This window comes from Sebastes umbrosus, chromosome 4 (assembly GCF_015220745.1).
Source record: "Sebastes umbrosus isolate fSebUmb1 chromosome 4, fSebUmb1.pri, whole genome shotgun sequence".
NCBI classification, from domain to species: Eukaryota; Metazoa; Chordata; class Actinopteri; order Perciformes; family Sebastidae; genus Sebastes; species Sebastes umbrosus.
In genome coordinates, this window is record NC_051272.1 from 38,856,842 (window position 1) to 38,876,944 (window position 20,103).

General features: G+C 41.9%; 1 protein-coding gene across 2 annotated transcripts in view; it reads left to right on the forward strand.

The window, feature by feature from the left end:
- Positions 1 to 1,610: 1,610 nt before the first annotated feature.
- Positions 1,611 to 20,103, forward strand: part of tead1a (TEA domain family member 1a) — a 65,960-nt gene continuing 47,467 nt past the window's right edge. For both annotated transcript variants that reach the window (XR_005206488.1, XM_037766183.1), the window contains exon 1: positions 1,611 to 1,829. The gene's annotated coding sequence lies outside the window, so the exon portion shown is untranslated. The remainder of the gene's footprint in view (positions 1,830 to 20,103) is intronic.

Below are 20,103 nucleotides of genomic sequence, written 5' to 3' on the forward strand. Positions count from 1 at the left end.
TACATCCATGGTCTGAGGTCTATTGGACCCTCTTCTACATCCATGGTCTGTGGTTTATTGGACCCTCTTCTACATCCATGGTCTGTGCTCTATTGGACCCTCTTCTACATCCACGGTCTGTGGTTTGTTGGACCCTCTCCTACATCCATGGTCTATTAGACCCTCTTCTACATCCATGGTCTGTGGTCTATTGGACCCTCTTCTACATCCATGGTCTGTGGTCTGTTGGACCATTTTCTAGATCCATGGTCTGTTGGACCCTCTTCTACATCCATGGTCTGTGGTCTATTGGACCCTCTTCTACATCCATGGTCTGTGGTCTGTTGGACCCTTTTCTACATCCATGGTCTGTGGTCTATTGGACCCTTTTCTACATCAATGGTCTGTGGTCTACTGGACCCTCTTCTACATCCATGGTCTGTGGTCTGTTGGACCCTTTTCTACATCCATGGTCTGTGGTCTATTGGACCCTTTTCTACATCAATGGTCTGTGGTCTACTGGACCCTCTTCTACATCCATGGTCTGTGGTCTGTTGGACCCTTTTCTACATCAATGGTCTGTGGTCTACTGGACCCTCTTCTACATCCATGGTCTGTGGTCTATTGGACCCTCTTCTACATCCATGGTCTGTGGTCTGTTGGACCCTCTTCTACAGCCATGGTCTGTGGTCTATTGGATTCCATTTTGGATCCTTGACATGAAAAAGTTTGAGATTGATCTCAGAATCTGTGTGCTGGATTTTTCTAACTTCCATTTATGTCCATCGCTCACTTTCTGCTCCTCTGGGAAGCAGCCGGGCTAAAAGTTTAATAATTAAATCAGTAAATAGTTATAATAGTATGAATATTTATAATATTTTATTGTTCAACACAGGACATTTCAGTAGAGACATTCAATATGACAATAGAACAGAAATAATTTAGTTTTACTTTTATACAGCACTTTATAGGAGGACGTTTTACTGGCGTCTGGTAGTCGCCTTCAGTCCAAAATGGCGGAGGCGTAGCTCTGCTGCTGGGCGCTGATGTTACAATGGAACAATCAACTGACTTTCACTTCTTATCAATATATGTTCTCTGATGTCAGTTACACAACAATAGCTATCTGAAGTTTGCTAACATTAGCCACCATAAGCTATTGGTCATACCAGACCCAGTAAGGCTGTATTGAATTGAGCAAGTGTTCATTTTATTGCTCATGAATTAAACCTTTAATTTGTAAGAAGAATGTTTTTCTTCTTTAAAAAGTCACATATCATATATTGAAAATCCAACTTTTTTATTTTTACTTTTATTTTTTGTCTTAAATTGTATTTGGCATCAACAGTTTGAAATGTAACTCGTACAAAGATATAGTCACTGTCTTTTTGTTTCTACACCTTCTTTGGTTGGTTGTCAGCTGCTCGTCCGTGTTTTATCTGGAGCCATTCTCCTCCTCCACTGAATAGACTTTTCTTTTGTTGTTGAAGGCAGAACCCATCCAGTCCGGCCCCTTCCCCCAAAGCTCTCTTTCTTTCTCTTTTTTTTCCTCCACCCATCCTCCCATCTCTCACTCACTCTATTTCATCCATCCAGGGTGACGCCAGTCCCTCTCACCCCGCCCCGTTCAACTCAGTCCACTGCGTTCATTTCATTCCTGCTCCCATTCCGCGCATATTTCGCATCCTTGGAGAGACGCTGCGCATTTTACGCACTCAGCGCGCCCGATCCTTCACCAAACCCAAACCGCGAGGACACTCTGGAGTTGGCGGAGTGCTTCCCGATGCTGTAGCGACTCCGATCCGTGGAAAAGTGTGGGAATTATTCCATAAAGAGGCGTATGAATCGAGGTAAGTTCCCAAGGAGGAGTCCCCCCCCCCCCCCCCCCCCCCCCAGCCTGCAGCCTGCGCGTCTGAAGCACCTTGGACGTTTCGCTTGTTTCTAAAACCCTGAAGTGATCAATGGAGATGAAATTCAAACCATTTGGTTGACATCGCGAGCGAAATGGAGCCACTGAACCCCCCCACAGATGTTAAACAAGTCTAAGAAGCTTCTGAATGCTTTACCGGGAGGGCTTCAGAGAGAACGATGTCGCTTTCACTCCACTTTGATCTCCCTCTCTCCCGACACCAAACAACAACCCTATCACTTGTTTCTCTCGTGTACTGAAATAGCTGCTGTCGGATGTTTGTCCATCAGAGTTGCGCTCCTGAATTGCCCTCCATGTAGCGCTGGTGGCTGCCGCGCCGCTCCGCACCGCGCCGCGCCGGGAGGCAGCTTAACAAAGCTGGGAGTGAATGGGAGACTTGTTGCATCGGCGGCTTTTCTCTTTGCCGACACAGGCAGGCCCCAGTCACAGGAACAGGCCATAGGCTGATAACGCGCACACAGCCAGTGTTTACCCAGTGGACAGAGCACATTATATGCTCAATGAGAACACGAGCACACAGGCTGCTGCTGGGATTGTTCACCATTTCCTCCTCCTCTTCATCTCAAAGAACAAATACTAATGTTCAGGATTTACAACTCATTTCTATGAGTTTAATCAGAGTTTCCTCACCTTCTCCAGGCTGACTCCTCTCTCATATACAGTCTGAGTGACGGGCATTTCATGCTTTTCTGATAATATCATTTTCTTTTCTTTCTAATGATTCCAGACAGTTCAACCATCATTTCATATTCTAATAGCTCAAATCATATCTGTTTTAGGTGTGTGTTGGCGCTAGGGCTGTGTACTGGCAATAATCTGACGATCAGATAGCATCATGACACACGGGTTACAATTCAATATATTGACATACTGTAGGTAAGGTGATATATATATATATATATATATATATATATATATAAAGTATAAAGAACACCACCACATGCATAAAATCTGAGTATAATAAGTAGACTTTTTTTATGCAGTCAGAACAGTGGGATCTGTATTTATCACAGTCTTTGAAACCCGCCGCAGTATAGCCTATAATATACAATATATAAGCCCACTGATATGGGCTTATAGTCGTGTTGGGTATTTCCTTTTTAAATATTGATTAAAGAGCCGCTCTTGTCCTTTATAGCAGGAGGTCTGTGGCGATGCAGGCCAAACCACAATGTGATTATTGGAGAACATGACAGCCTGTAGGATGAAAGCTAGTAGCTGCATTACTTCTGATGAAGATGAACATTGTGGAGATAGATGTTTTCTTTAGTCAAGGTAACAATGTAATCTTTACATTATTTTCACAATTAATCGATCAATTTTTTTTTGTTTTTTTCCCTAACATCTGTAGTTCTAATTGCTCAGAGCCCAAAGCTGTGTCCTTTAATGTAGTTCAATCAATCAACACTCAGACATACACCTGACAAACTGGAACCAGAGGATTTTCAGCATTTTTGCTTAAAAAATTAATTAATCAATGACCAATATGGTTGCTGATTAATTGTCTGTCTATCAACTGACTGATTTTAGGTATACCACTGCAACCAAACCATCAGTGTGTGAGTGAACACAGTGTGTTAAAATAACAGGGAAAAAAAGGAAAATCTAAAATTATTTTAAGGGTTTTATTAAATTTCTAATTTTGTTGTTTTAGTCCATGTATAGTGCAGCTGGCTATACAATATTGATAAATGTGATGTAGTGATGCTCCACACCAGCAACAATATCTATGATGTCATTTCTCCTGCAAATGTGGAGACAAATTTGTTTTTAACATTTTTTAAATCCGTCTTTAAAATGTTTAAATCTCGATTTGGGAGCAAATTGCACTTTTTATTCTCACTTTTTGCTCTTTTAAAGTGTTTCAAAATGATGAATCAGGCCGACCTGCAAGTGTAACAGAGGAAGGAGGTGTGTGTGTGTGTGCGTGTGTGTGTCATTGTCTTTGCTGTGTCTAGGCCTGCGAGTGTACAAAGCTTTGTCAGTCACCCTGAGCAAACAGCCTCCCGTCGTCTCACCCCCCCAATCTCCCTCTCCCTCTCCAGTCCGTTGACATCTGTTTTGAGTGCTCCGTGCACCTGTAGAGACCGGGGAAGTGTGTGTGTGTGTGTGTGTGTGTGTGTGTGTGTGTGTGTGAGTGAGAGAGAGAGGGGAGGAGGACGAGGACGAAGGGAGGCGCAGAATGCAAATCCAGGCGTTTGTTCTGGGCCTCAGCAACGCAGACTGACTGACTAACGACCATTTGGTGTGTGTGTGTGTGTGTGTGTGTGTGTGTGTGTGTGTGTGTGCACACATTTGTGTGTGTTTGCCTCTTGCTGTCCAGGCCAGGCAGGCCTATTGTTGAGGCAGCAACAGGCGTCGGTGGATGAGGACGCTCCATATGGCCTCTGTGTGCTTTTGCCACAACTGCTGTGTACGTGCGCATGTGTGTGTGTGTGTGTGTGTGTGTGTTGACGTACTTCAGCAGTGCTGTTAGTGTATGGTGGAGCTGTGAGTCGCTGCCTTCCTCCTCCTCCTTCTTTCATCTGTCGTCTCATTTCTAGACGGGAGCACACAGGTTTCTACGGAGTCGGGATCAGGAGGAATAATCTTCTTGTCTTGTGACGTCCAGATGTCGTCCAGGTGTTGTCCAGGTGTTGTCCCACTCTGTTCATTTGTATTCAGATGATGAGGATTTCTTTAGCAGAGTAAGTTTGAGGTGTAAATTGTAGGTCCAGGGTTTGGGTGAATCAACAGGTGATACAGTGAATCCTGGAAATGATGGGAAGCTTCTGGCTGCGAAGCCGTCGGAGTTATTGAGGTGTCTGTTGGAGATTTTTACTCTTTTGATGCTAACCAAAATCAACTCATGTGTCCCTGCAGTCCTCTTCCCTGTCCTGTCTGTTTAAATCATATCAGCTGCTGCATTTTGGGAGAAAAAAATTCAATGTATTGCTCCTAGATGTCGTGAGTTTTGGCATGTTGTGCTCAGTAGAAAGTAAGCGGCGTTTAGCATGTAGCAAGATGAATACGGATACATTCAGTCACTGTGTTCAGAGGATAGAAACTATAGAAACTACAGATGATACGGAGACATTCAGTCACTGTGTTCAGAGGATAGAAACTATAGAAACTACAGATGATACAGAGACATTCAGTCACTGTGTTCAGAGGATAGAAACTATAGAGACTACAGATGATACGGAGACATTCAGTCACTGTGCTCAGAGGATAGAAACTATAGAGACTACAGATGGATACAGAGACATTCAGTCACTGTGCTCAGAGGATAGAAACTATAGAGACTACAGATGGATACAGAGACATTCAGTCACTGTGTTCAGAGGATAGAAACTATAGAAACTACAGATGGATACAGAGACATTCAGTCACTGTGTTCAGAGGATAGAAACTATAGAAACTACAGATGATACGGAGACATTCAGTCACTGTGTTCAGAGGATAGAAACTATAGAAACTACAGCGTGTTAAGAAGGGAAGCATTGGACTCGTATGTAATGATATTTAGGGAGCGGAGCCGGTTTATTAGAGCAACAATGCTGAGTGTGTGGGGGGGGGCAGGGGTCAATAGGGGGAGGTGGCAAAGGGAGGGTGGGTTTGGGGGGGCAGGCTTTGTTTAGGGGATGGGGGAACAATGGGCATCCTCCTGGGTGGGGTGGGTGTGTGGGGGGGGAGAGCTGGTTTCTGGCTGCAGGAGGCTGTGGAGCCTGTGCTGGCTTATCCGACTGCCTGGGCTCCCCGTCTCTCCTCGTCCCCGTCAGTCTGTCCGTCTCTCCTCGTCCCCGTCAGTCTGTCCGTCTCTCCTCGTCCCTGTCAGTCTGTCCGTCTCTCTCTCGTGTGCACACTGATACAAATTAGGGGTGTAACGATACGTTTTTACAGCGATATGGTACGATTTCCATGGTTCCGATACGATTCAAGGACGATATCTGGCTCATCTAGAGCGATACGATTCAATGATTTGAAATTGATACAGTAACTTTTTTGCCCATAATTCAGTCAGTGTGACTGTGAAATAAATATGTGATACTGGACAGAGCAGGTCAGGATTCCTCAAAGTCTTTCTAGTAAGGGAATCAGGGATAAATTCATTATGGATATAAACAAGTACACAACGATTAATGGCAAATACATACAGCTTTTATTAGAAAATAGTAAAAGTTGTGGTTTGTGGTTTGTTTTGGTTGACGGATACGGAGCGGAAATTACGTCACGTTACTCAGACTACAATAATAAAAGCAGTAACTTCCTTCTACCTCCACATAGACTTAAATGAAACAAATATATCGATTCATACTCGACATAGGAGAATTGATTTCCCGCCCCACCCCTACTATCAGCATATTTTGCCAATGATAAGAATGGTTTTACCAGACAGGTGACTCTGCAACCAGATAGTCATCTATGCTACATCATGATGTGTGTACGTGAAGGGAAAAACATAAAAGGACTAAATCAATATTTACAAAGCGGGATCTATATATGTTATTGATTAATTAATATCTCTCTTATTATTTATTCTCTGCAGTGTACAGGTTTTTCAGCTACACAAAGAAGTTTTATAAAAGCTAAGATGCACAGCGTGCAAAGACACACACACACACACACACAGCAAATTGATACACTTTGACCGTTGAAATGCTATATAAACTGAAAAGACAGTAGAAGTCAGTAAAAGAAGGAACTGGCTCCATACCACAAGAGGCAGATTGAGATGGTGGCCGCAGTAGGCTATATCAATAAACTATATCAAAATACCGTCCATTCCCTAATCCACACTAACTTTTCTAATACTGTGCATGTATTAATAATATTATGTAGTGCGAATAGATTAGTGAACTGCATAGTGTGGACAGGAGAGGAGGAACTCTGTTGGTCAGCATCTCAACCTTACAACCACGGATACAGAGTCAGCAAGCTCTCTGCTGAATCAAATCTCTCTCTGATCTTTAAACCTTTGTGTGTGTGTGTTTGTGTGTGTGTGTGTGTGTGTGTGTGTGTGTGTGTGTGTGTGCGTGTGTGTTCAGTTTTAATATTTAAAATAAACACAAGTTAGTTCCCATAATTTTTTGTGAAATTGAAAAACTGAAAAAGAAGTACTGTATATTTGATGTGTCTGTCTGAGGAAACAGAGCTTTACCCTGAACAGACAGAGGAGTCACCGTTAGCATTCCACTCAACCACACTCCCTCCAGATATGTATAATCTGTCTGAAGTTGTCGCCTGTTAAACATGAATATGATCTCTCGTTGTGTCAGTCACGTTTACGCACCGACTACCAAACTTTCATCATTGAAGTTTTCGAAACAGGGTTGATTTTCTGCGTTTTTCGCATCCGTCAAAAGCCACAAGAGGACTGTTTGACCCCTCAGAGCCATCGTTGGTGCAAGCGTCATCATCCTAAATGGCATGTGATAAACATGCACTGTGGAATCGGGGATGGGTGCAGAACAAAGGATGTAGGAAAGATTAGACAGTGGTGGTTGTGCTCTCGGCAGCCAATTGATAGATTCTTGCTAATGTCATTTATTCATTAGCCCTGTTTGGGACTAGCTGTCTGGTTGCTATTTATCTTGTATTGCGAATTTTCTTAACGAATAGAATAATAAAACATTGGACTCAGTGTGCACGGTTTCTCTCGTAGTGTTCAAAGCCCTTTACTCACCTTGTGTTACCTCGAATGTGTGAAGAAAACGTTGTTTCTCTCGCATGCCTCCACGGTGAACGGAGAATCCAAAAACTGATTCACCTACATTTTTGCTAAGACCTTACTATTCAACACACTTTTAAGAGTTTGAATAAAGAGAGAGAGAGAGTTTGTATGATCTAGTTTTGCTGTTGTTAAATGCTGCCCCCATTTATCTCAATTCATCAAGACTTTTTCCTGTTTTTGGATTGTCTGTTCAATGTGGAGGAATTGAAGGTAACAGGGTGAATAATCGATATACAAATGATCCTTTTGGGGTGAAGTATTCCTTTAAGAGCATTTTCAAGGTTATCTGCATTAGCATGGACAGGTTTTTAGCACCTAGCAGGTAGGCTTGTCGCGGTAGTTGGTGTTACCGGTGTTACACACCGATTACATTACATACCCACCGCCCCCACCGTCATTATGCTTATTTTTTTACAGATCTAAAACCCATTTGGTTCATTTTGGTGTATCAGCGCGGTGTTATCAATACGGACGGACGCTACAAACTGACAGTGAATGCATCCATACAGAGTCTCAGCTCAGAGAGAGAGTTGACAGACAACATGATGCAAAACGAAAAGCAAAAGCGCCCATTTAGCAATACTTCAGATTGAAACCTAATGCTATAAGGGTTGTTATGTTGTTATGAACGTTATGTAACGTTAATGAGATAATCAGCATGCAGAGGACGGAGCGGGCACAGCCGGGTGGAAACCTGCGCCCCCGCAGCGAAAGCTGGACCAGAGAAGTCAGACACACCGCCATCCGACGGTAAAGATCAGAGTCAGCGTGCTACACATGTTGACCGTCATCTGTTCTGGTAAAATGTCTGGTGTAATCTGTAACACCGGTGTTGTCACGAGTTTATTAACCGGTGGGAACATTTCCTCATCGTCACATCCCTCCTAGCAGATAAATAGAGGAGAGCAGCTAACCCGTCATGGGAAGTCTGAATCAACCTCATGTTTCCTGTCCTCAGCAGGAAGGGAGCTGGAAGTCTAGCTTTCAGCTACTACTGCTTACTTTCCCGGTTGGAGGAATTGAGCCGATAAACAGTCTTCAGTGGAACAGCTCACTCTGCTCTCTGATACTCTCACAGTGTTTCCCTGCTGTTGTGCTCACGACCTCGGGTTTTGTCTTCAGCAGGCCTGGCAGTGATACTCACTGTTTGTTCTGTAGTTCTCTGATAACGTCTCTACACTCAGTGGAGATAGTGAGGCATTATTCACAAATAGCTAAATAACGGCCATGTTGACACCAACTGAATGACAAATTGAACAGCTTCTCTTTTTCCTAGAGCCTGTAACATTTCATGGTACTTTAGTTATTATTATTATTATTATTATTATTATTATTATTATTATTAGTACCTGTGAATGACAGCAGAACATATTCACACCATCCATCTTCAACTAGAGTCAGTCTTACACATTAAAAGTTGAATCGTTTATAACTAATGAAACACACCCAGAGGTTTCCCTGCTACAGCCTCATCTGGTTTGTATGTATGACCTGTAGCGGCTAACTCTTTAACTTATGTTTAGCTGATGTCTGCCAGTTTAATGACTCGTATTAACTTATTCAGCAGTTATACTACATTTTACCATTCATCATTATTTAGTAAAACACAATACAGTGGCTACGGTTTAGCAAAACTTAGGCTACATATACCTTTTTTCCACCAAAATGAGTGTGTACATGCAGGTTTTCATAACCCCCGTATCATGATACGTATCGTATTGCCAGGTTCTTGCTTGTGTGTGTGTGTGTGTGTAGTCTCGACATACCAGCTTGCCCATTTACACAGTCGTCTAGTCGGCTTTGTGACTTCCGGCTTTGTGGCTTAACGGCGGGACAACTCTGTCCCCCCCATTCCGTGTCTGTACCTTTTATACAGAACGACGGGGTGGAAAAATGCCGCAAAACTACCGCCTTGAACAGGTTGTGTGAAAGGGGCTACATTTTACAGACCGACTTCCTGGTACAATTAAAGCCCCGTTTCCACCACAGGAACTTTCCCCCAGAACTAAGAACCTTTTTGAGGAACTCTTTGCGTTTCGACCGCAGGGACCAGGGTCTACTTTAAGTTCAGGGGACATTTTACGGGGCCTTTTTGCTCCCTAAAAGGCCCTGGTTGGGGGGTAGTACTATCTGAAAGTACCACAACTTTCTTTGAGTTTGCAGGGATGACTGTCGCTGATTGGTGAAACACACACACACACACACACACACACACACACACACACACACACACACAGTGGCGCTGTTTCAACTCGTGTACCACTTCATTCATAAACGAGGAAGTACTCTAGTATCAATTTAGGACCATTTTAGGACAGATTTACCTAATCTTTGTAGGTCTTTAGACTGCAGAAATGCAGACAACAGTGGAACTGAAGGAACCTTTTAGTTCCCTGAAAAGTAGTTCCAGGGACCACAAGTCCCAGGAACCTTTGGTGGAAACCTGGTATATGACCTACGTCACCTACAATACTCACTGTAGTTGTGACCAACATTTTGGGTTCGCTTACTTTTTTTTTTTTTTTTTACCTCAGATTAAATATGTTTAGATAATCTGACTAGTTTGTTGCCTTTGAATTCCTATAAATCTTGTAAAGCCAGTTCTATCCTTAAATAAGCCATTCCACAGCAGCATGGGATGCACAGCAGCATGAGATGCACAGCCGCCGCACTCTCTGCCTGCTAACCTGCATCGGTCTAAATAAAGCAATACCCACGTTTTAATGGACCACAGATGGAAAACACAGTTCAGGGGCTAATTCATTTTGTGTGTGTGTGTGTGTGTGTGTATGTGTGTGTGTGTGTGTGTGTGTGTGTGTGTGTGTGTGTGTTGTGAACAGTGTGGCCGAGAGCAGAGCATATGTTAGCTGTAGATTAGCTGAAATTGTGGCGGAGAGATGGATAGATTGAGTTCACTGTACTCTCTTCACATTCATGCAACCATACAATGTTCCTTTACTAGGTGAGGAATAAGTCTCAAACATGAACGCACACATACACATAAACACTCATGTGGTTTCTGTCTCGGCACAATGCTCACAATGCTCCTGAGTTCACACTTATTAAATGGTGTTGGTGTTGCTGCAACCTCCCCAGGCCTCTCTTTCTACTGGTGGAGGATATTGTCTTCAGTGTGTGTGCATATGTGTATGTGTGTGTGACGGTCTGCGTGTGACGGTGAACCCCCCCCCCCCAGGAAGAGGCCACATAATGGCTCGGTCTGACTCAGCAGAAACTGGTGGAAGAAGAGGAATAACAGATAGGGATGGGGAACAGAGAGAGGAGCTGCTAAGCTAAAGCTTTTACCATCACATCCAGGAGGAAATAAGCACTTCACTGTATCAGTGTGCAATCTGTAACCAATTACTGTGTGTGTGCATAAATGGTAATGCCTCTGTGAGAGGAGACGGTGAAATAATGAGGAGTGCATGCTGTGAATCACTGCCTCTTCACCACTCATAATGCAAGTCTCTCTCTCACTTTCTCTGTCTTTCTCAAGTGTGTATTAGCGCAGAGGAGAAATAAAAGAAGCTTTGCTGGTTTCGTTTCACTGATGCTGCTTTTCCATTTGGCCCAAATGAATATCAGTCTTTGTTTTTTAAACATGAAATCGGGTCAGAACTAATCAAACCAACTCCAGACTTTCATAAAGGTGTTTATTTTTTTCCCCGGCATTGTGCAAGATGAATTTATCAGTAATGGATTAATTGAAATCGTGACCATCTGAACTATAAAGCAGAGACGTGCGTCAGCGCCAAGACAAAAATCACGCCTAATGGAGTTACAGAACCGATTAAAGTCTGCTGTAGAAATGGAGGCACAAGAGATCAGCCCAGTCTGCATGGAAAGTATTTGTGCAATCTGACCAATCATATATTTAATCCATAAAAACAACCAGGTTCAATAACCATAACAAGCATAACTTTGAACATGTGTGCCATACTAATTAAAGCGGTATGAAGCCTGTTGATTGTGTTCTGATAAAGTCCACCATCCCGTATCGTTGTTTGAGGAGTTGGACAGATTGGAGTTGCACTCCCTACAGTTCAGTCCAGATTCAGCTGAAACCAAACTGTGTTCTGAGTGTCACACGGTTGCTGGTTATGGAGCCTTGTGAGAAAGCATTTCTTTTTCTGCTTCTTGACTTGTGTTTCCATCTGGTCATGAACACTTCTTACCTAAGAGTAAGAAGTGTGGATCATGAGTAGATACCACTGCATGCAGGTGTGAATGCACCTATAATGCATTGAGGATGCATTACTGAAGCCACAATCAGAGGTGTGTAGCTCACTCTTTATGACACAAGCCAAGTTCCTACTACAGCTGGCCACCTGCTGATTAAAGTGAAGGGGGTTAGAAACCACTCCGATAGTGATACCTGGGCTTTGGGTATCGGCCGATGCCGAGTACCGATCTGATACCAGTGTTTAATCAATAAGCTGTATGCCTCACTGTGTGGAAGTGACAGGCTTGACTTAAACATTATTTTCCTAACAAATAAATACGTATTTATTATTATTGAATTGTTATTTATTATTAAAATGATACAAAAATCTTCAAAATGAACAGGAATTACAATTGAAGTTTAACCTTTTTAATGCAGAAATAAGTTGTTCAAAACTTAAATTAAAATTCCAGTATATAATGTATATAATATATAAAAATAGAATAGAATAGATCAGCTCCATTGTCACGATACCCGATCTAGCTGTTTGAGTCGGTATCGGTATCAGTGCATCCCTAGTGACAAGCTGCTCCTCTGAGTTTTGCTAAGCTTCGTTTAACTGATTAATTGATTAGTGATTAATGATTCATTAATCGGTTAAAGTTTTTATTGTCAGTTAAGGGTTAAACTGTTAATTATTATTTTACGTATAACTATTATTAACATCCCTAAACCCAACCGATACTGGACTTTTGAGGCTGATACTAATCTTTGTATTTGGGAGTTTTTTTTAAATCCAATAACAATATAACAATGTACATACAACAAAATATCAGCCAGTAGTAATGTTCTTCTTCTTCTCATAATCACATAAGATAAACAATCTTGACAGGGAACTGTGACCATGATACATATGAAGCGTAGGTCTGAAGACTACGACTTGTATCATGATACACGGGTTATAATTCCATATGTTGCAATACTGTAAATAAGACGATATATTACGATTTTTAAAAAATCTAATTTTAGGAAAACTGTCATAGTATAAAGAACACACCACCATAAAATCAGAGTAAAACAAGTTAACTCTTTATATAATCACAACAGTGGGATCTGCAATATCCCTGTAACATCCAACATCATAACACTACTTTTTGTGCATTCTGAGCTGCTGTCTGCCATGAATCTCTGCATGCTAACTGTTCATTCAAAATCGACAGTGTTTTTGAGAATCGATACAGTATCAAAAAACATCATTTTGCGATATGAAGTGTATAGATATTTTCTTACACCCCTAAATAAGCGGGACATTTTACAGTGAAAAATGAAACTATGGAGACAGTTTCTACGTCAGCTCAAACCATTTCTCTGTGACATACAGTACACACACATACAGTCCACACACATACAGTACACACACATACAGTCCACACGCATACAGTACACACACATACAGTACACACACATACAGTACACACACATACAGTCCACACACATACAGTACACACACATACAGTACACACACATACAGATGGAACTTCAATAAGCTGAGACCAGCCTGGCCTACTCCATAGGGGATTTTTAAAACTCAAAGTATATTCATATTTATACAAGAACCTAATGTATATTTATTAGGGCTGTCAATTGATTAAAATACTGTCCATAGTTAATCACAAATTAATCACACATTTTTTATCTGTTCTAAATGTCCCTTAAAGGGAGATTAGTCAAGTATTTAATCCTCTTATCAACATGGGAGTGGACAAATATGCTGCTTTATGCAAATGTATGTATATATTTATTATTGTAAATCAATTAACAACACAAATCAATGACAGATATTGTCCAGAAACCCTCACAGGTATTGCATTTAGCAGAAAACAATATGCTCACATCATAACATGGCAAACTGCAACCCAACAGGCAAAAACAGCTGTCAGTGTGTCAGTGTGCTGACTTGACTATGACTTGACCCAAACTGCATGTGATTATCATAAAGTGGGCATGTCTGTAAAGGGGAGACTCGTGGGTACCCATAGAACCCATTTACATTCACTGATCTGGAGGTCAGAGGTCAAGGGACCCCTTTGAAAATGGACATGACAGTTTTTCCTCGCCAACATTTATTATAAGTTTGTAGCGTTATTTAACCTCCTTCATGACCATCTAGTATGACATGGTTGGTACCGATGGATTCATCAGGTGTTATAGTTTACTATGATACCAGTATCTTCACTCTAGCTTTAAAACTGAGCCGCTACAACCTAAAAATCACAAGTTGTGTTAATGCGTGAAAATAGTGATGTTAAAACAAATGTGCGTTAACACGCTATTATCGTGCTAACTTAACAGCCCTAATATTTATACATGAACCTAACCCAGTTGGTTATGTCACAGATGCTATATCCATGTTTTTTACTGTTTGTGATTTGGATGGGAGATAACAGCCACAAGTCATTCATTGCATGTTTGAGACTACCAACTTCTTGTACCTTGGATTAATCCCATGTATCACTGTACAGTAATGCTTTGAAGCCGTAGCTCTCACGCAGCCAGGATCCTTTTTACAATTGGACCAAGCACAGTCCATAATTACTGTATATATATACTGGGAATATGTGTTGTAAATACATATCAAAAATATGAAACAGAGTAATTCACATATAAAAAGTTCTATTCAACCCGAATACTGCAAAAATGTGTATAGTTAAAAAAAGGATAATTAGTTAGCATGTATATACAGTATGTTCTATTTGTTCCCATAGTGACCAGTGTGAAGGTCGGGGGCAGACGGTACATCAGCTCTGGCTGAAATCATATACTTGAATCCATTCAGACTGTTTGAATAACATGAGGTGCAAATGATGTGTCTGCTGTGGAGGCTGTTAAAGTGGCAAGATAAATGAATCTGTTGACATATCTAACACTTTAGTCGCCTTTGCACACAAGTAAAAAATGAGTGTTGGACCCGGATGAAAAAGAAAAAAACCCAAACTAACTAAAATAAACAAGAAATATTACCTCAGATAATAAATAATTCAATTATAGCTGGAAGGGAACATTGAAACATGGCAACACATTGTAAAGTGGAACAATGTTTGCTTTGAGGATTATGAGAAAATCCTCTTGTATAAAACCTGTGTGTGTGTGCGTGTGTGTGCACATGTTGGAAGCAGTTAAAACAGATGCCGTTGAGTGGTCCAATAGAAGAATGAGTGAAAGGAACTGACTAGCCTGTGATAACACATTCAACTTGTCCACCAACAGGACCCCCTGCTGACACACACACACACACACACACACACGCACACACACCTAAGACCCTCTGGTAATGCGTGCACACACATCAGTTGCATTACATTTCATTACAACCTCAATGGCCTGCTTTTAAGAATATGGAGGCTGAGAGCCGTGCACATTGCATGCTCACAAATGCATACATGTTAGTTGGCATGTGGTGGAAGCCAGTAAGTGGTGTAAGAAAGGAGCGAGAGAGGAAGAAAGGCGACACAGAGGGAGAGCATGAGAGTCCAAGGCAGCTGCAGGGCTGTGGCTGTATGCCCTGTGTGTGTTCTCCTCTGAGGGCTGGCACTGACACCATGAAGCCTGCTGTCCTGGCTGAAGTAGGCCCAGGCCTGCCTGGTGACAGAGAGGAGGAGGAGGAGGAGGAGGAGAGGAGGAGAGGAGGAGAGGAGGGGCACCCGGGGTGCAGAGGAGTCGCCCAGTCACAGTTGATTGTTGTGTGACTAATGTCTCTCTCCAGTGTCCATCTGCTGCTGGGCCCCTCTCATGCTAACATCTCCTGAGCCTCACTGGGATTCTTCTGTTAACCATGAAACCTCTTCTCTTCTCTGCTCTGTTGTTCTGCTCTGCCCTGCTCTGCTCTGCTCTTCTCTGTTGTTCTGCTCTGCTCTGCTCTGTCTGCTCTTCTCTGTTGTTTTGCTCTGCTCTGCTCTTCTCTGTTGTTCTGCTTTGCTCTGCTCTGCTCTTCTCTGTTGTTCTGCCCTGCTCTTCTCTGCCCTGCCCTGCCCTGCCCTGCTCTGCCCTGCTCTTCTCTGCTCTGCTCTGCCCTGCTCTTCTCTTCTCTTCTCTCTTGTGCTCTTCTCTGCTCTACTCTTCTCGGCTCTTCTCTTCTCTTCTCTTCTCTTCTCTTCTCTTCTCTTCTCTTCTCTTCTCTTTTCTTCTCTTCTCTTCTCTGTTCTGCTCTTCTCTGCTCTTCTCTTCTCTGCTCTTCTCATCTCTTCTCTTCTCTTCTCTTTTCTTTTCTTTTCTTCTCTTCTCTTCTCTTCTCTTCTCTTCTCTTCTCTTCTCTTCTCTTCTCTGTTCTGCTCTTCTCTTCTCTGCTCTTCTCGTCTCTTCTCTTCTCTTCTCTTTTCTTCTCTTCTCTTCTCTTCTCTTTTCTTCTCTTCTCTTATCTTCTCTTCTCTTCTCTTCTCTTATCTTATCTTTTCTTCTCTTCTTTTCTCTTCTCTTGTCTTATCTGCTCTTCCCTTCTCTTTTCTTTTCTTTTCTTTTCTTCTCTTCTCTTCTCTGCTCTTCTGTGCTCTTCTCTTCTCTTCTCTGTTCTGCTCTTCTGTGCTCTTCTCTTCTCTTCTCTGCTCTGCTCTGCTCTTCTCTTCTCTGCTCTTCTCTTCTCTGCTCTTCTCTTTTCTTCTCTTCTCTTCTCTTCTCTTCTCTTCTCTGCTCTGCTCTTCTCTTCTCTGCTCTTCTCTTATCTTCTCTGCTCTGCTCTTTTCTCTTCTCTGCTCTTCTCTGCTTTGCTCTGCTCTTCTCTTCTTTTCTCTGCTCTTCTCTGCTCTGCTCTTCTCTTCTCTTCTCTGCTCTTGTCTGCTCTGCTCTTTTCTTCTCTTCTCTTCTCTTCTCTGCCCTGCTCTTCTCTGCTCTTCTCTTCTCTTCTCTTTTCTTCTCTTCTCTTCTCTTCTCTTCTCTTCTCTGTTCTGCTCTTCTCTTCTCTTCTCTTCTCTTCTCTTTTCTTCTCTGCTCTGCTCTTCTCTTCTCTTCTCTTCTCTTTTCTTCTCTGCTCTGCTCTTCTCTGCTCTGCTCTTCTCTTCTCTTCTCTGCTCTTCTCTTCTCTGCTCTGCTCTGCTCTTCTCTTCTCTGCTCTGCTCTTGTCTGCTCTGCTCTTTTCTTCTCTTCTCTTCTCTTCTCTGCTCTGCTCTGCTCTGCTCTGCTCTTCTCTTCTCTTCTCTTCTCTTCTCGTCTGCTCTGCTCTTTTCTTCTCTTCTCTTCTCTGCTCTTGTCTGCTCTGCTCTTTTCTTCTCTTCTCTTCTCTTCTCTGCTCTGCTCTGCTCTGCTCTGCTCTGCTCTGCTCTTCTCTTCTCTTCTCTTCTCTTCTCTGCTCTTCTCTGCTCTTGTTGGTGACAAGATGCTCCGTTTCCGCCAGCCAGGCGGCCTGTAACGTTAGCGAGTGTGCGAGAGAGAGACAGAGACCTGAGACAGCCTTTGTAGCCACTTCTTTGTACTGCAACACCTGCATCTCCAGTTTATACATATTTATATCTTTGTGTATCGCTCTTCAGCTTGTTTTTTTTAACTATTATATAGTTTTTCTTAAAGCAATATTGTCAGTTGGTGAATTTCAATATGGCCACATCCTAGTGTGAATGTTTGTCCTTCTCTATGTGTTAGCTCTGTGATTGACTGGCGATGGGTGTATCCCACTTCTCACCCAATAGGCCCTTTTCACAGCAGATATTTTGACATGTCATTACATTGCATGGATTTTCTTCCGGTTTCGTTTTATATTCGTTTTACTTTGTTTTAAATGAAAAACAATCATGTCCACTATGACATCACATGGTTGTTTACAGTTTTTCTCGATTGTTTACACACATTTTCTGAAAGCATGCCTCATACTCTCAGAACTCTACACACAAATCAAAAAACACACACACAATGGGCAAAACCCCTCAATTCTCCTGCAAAATGAAACTTTACATTCAAAACAATGTTATTTCTTCTCAAAATGGTATTTTGTTTTCAAATGACACACACAAACCATCACATGAATAGACATTTATAAGAACCAGTTGAACACTGATGTGCTCAATGTAAAACACTATGATGAATGGAAAACACTTCTCCATTCATCATAATGACTTAGGCCTTTTTTTTGTTCAGTGTTACACTTACTACAGACAGTACATACATAAGTGTGTTGTAAAATATTTTAGAATATTGTTTTTATACTTAGAACACACAAATACACGGTAACAAATATATTTTATTTTCCCCACAAAAACAATGTACACAGTGTACATCCCAACCAACACAAAGTTGCACATACAGTGGTCTACATACAAAACAACAGAAGAATTTACTGTATACAGTTACAGTAAAAAAAACGGGAAAAAAAACTATGCTGCATCCTCTCTTCTGTTTCGGTCTGGCCACAGCACCTCATCCACATCACAAGCAATGTTTGCCCTTTTATGCTAAAGCTCTGATTGCTAATTGTAACACTGTGTGACAGGTGTTTGCCCATGTGATGAGTCAGTGTGCATAGTAGGGCAATTGACTTTAGAATTTTGAATGACAGTGTGTTCCTTGTGAAAACGAGATTTTCTTCATGAAAATTGTGCCAAATGCAGAGAATTGTGTTTAGTGTTTTGAAAAAAGTGTGTTTTAGAACTGCAATTTGAGTGTAAAGCAGGAATTGTGCTTGTAGTTTAGCAGAATTGGTTCAGGGGGTTGGTGCATGAGTTACATGTTGTGGTCATTGTGTGTCAAGTACCAGTATTTGTGTGTAAACAATTGAGAAAAACTGTAATAGCACCCTCATGCAGAGCATTGAAGTGGAATACTAGCAGCTACCCGGGCTGAGTTTGGTGTTGGAAGGCTGCTGTAGATACAATGGAGACGAAATGTTGCTGCAGGAATTGAAGTCCCATTGAATCTAAATGTAGGTGGTTCATTGCCATTGCTTCAGCATTCTGCCTTCAAAGAGGTCAAATGTTTTGTGAATGCTTCTGAAGTAAAGTGCAGAAATTTTCAGATCACGCAAAGAAGAAATTCTCCTTTCTCCTGTTAGTTCTTTCAGAGGGAAACCTTAAAGCATGATTTGAATGTGCAGTACTGCTTTTGTGCTCAAAGTAATGTTTTGTGTAATTCACATGCAATAACTGACTCAAGAGGAAGTAGATCAAGACCCTCACGCACACAAAGTCTCTGTTGAATCTGCATTGTTTGTGACAAAGAACCCAAATTCATGTCATAGATTCATTAATTAATATTTTGGCTCTTTGGGGCGGCTGAGGCTGAAAACATATCACACGTTAGCAAAAGATTGCCTATTTACACATCCAGCAGGCATGGGGCAACATTAACACTGACTTGGAGTCATGTTTCTGTCCCTCTGATGAACCAGCCCAGTCGCACAGCAGTTCAGGAAATAGTCACAGAATTGAATGTATTGATTCATGTGTTCACATTTTTTTCGTGACGGTCAGCACAAAATCAATTTGTGTGTAATCCACGTAATTGTGAACCGGAAAGTATTGAGAGCGGCGAATGCGAAGGGAGAAGGTAGGGATGGATGGGTGGGTCTAAAAATACAGGACTTTGGCCCAGGAGACCGGCGTTCATGTCCCGTGTGAAACCAGAAGTCAGTGTTGATTTATTTGTCACGTAACTTCTATACTTGGGTTAAGGCACTTCTGGAGTTATTTTAACCCAAACCACTATCTTCTCCTAAAACTAACTAAGTAGTTCTGTCGCCTAAACCTAACCAAGCCGATATTTTCCTAAACCTAACTAAATAGTTTTATTTTGAAAAGACTGGAATGGACATTGACACGTGTGTCACGTGTTGCTGGACATTCGTAGGAAAAAGTACTAAAAATCCGTTCTTGAAAGTCGTGCTGAGTGTCACGAAAAAAAAATGAAAATTTGTGTCTGTGTACACGAATCAAATAGATATGATTTTGTGATTATTTCACAAACTGCTGTGAGACTGTATTGGATGAACGTAACTCCAATATTGACTCTCCTTTTAGCTCTATTTTGGTCTCCGCCAACTTCTGAGGAAAATCTGTCTGTCTGCTAAATACTCCACTATGTTCTCCAGCTGGTCGCTTACTTTGTCTGGCAGGTGCTGGGCAGGTAGTGGAGCCTACTGTGGGTGGTGGATGGATAAAGAGAATGGAGCTGACGGGAGAGCTAGAGACCACCTTGGAGAAGTCAGAGGAAGTAGACACGTGGGACTACGTCCGCTTTTCAAAATAAGGTGTTAACAAAGGGAACTGTATCTACAAAATACATCTATGGAAATAAGATTGATGGATTATATTCACCAGAAGTATAAAACATTACATGTCC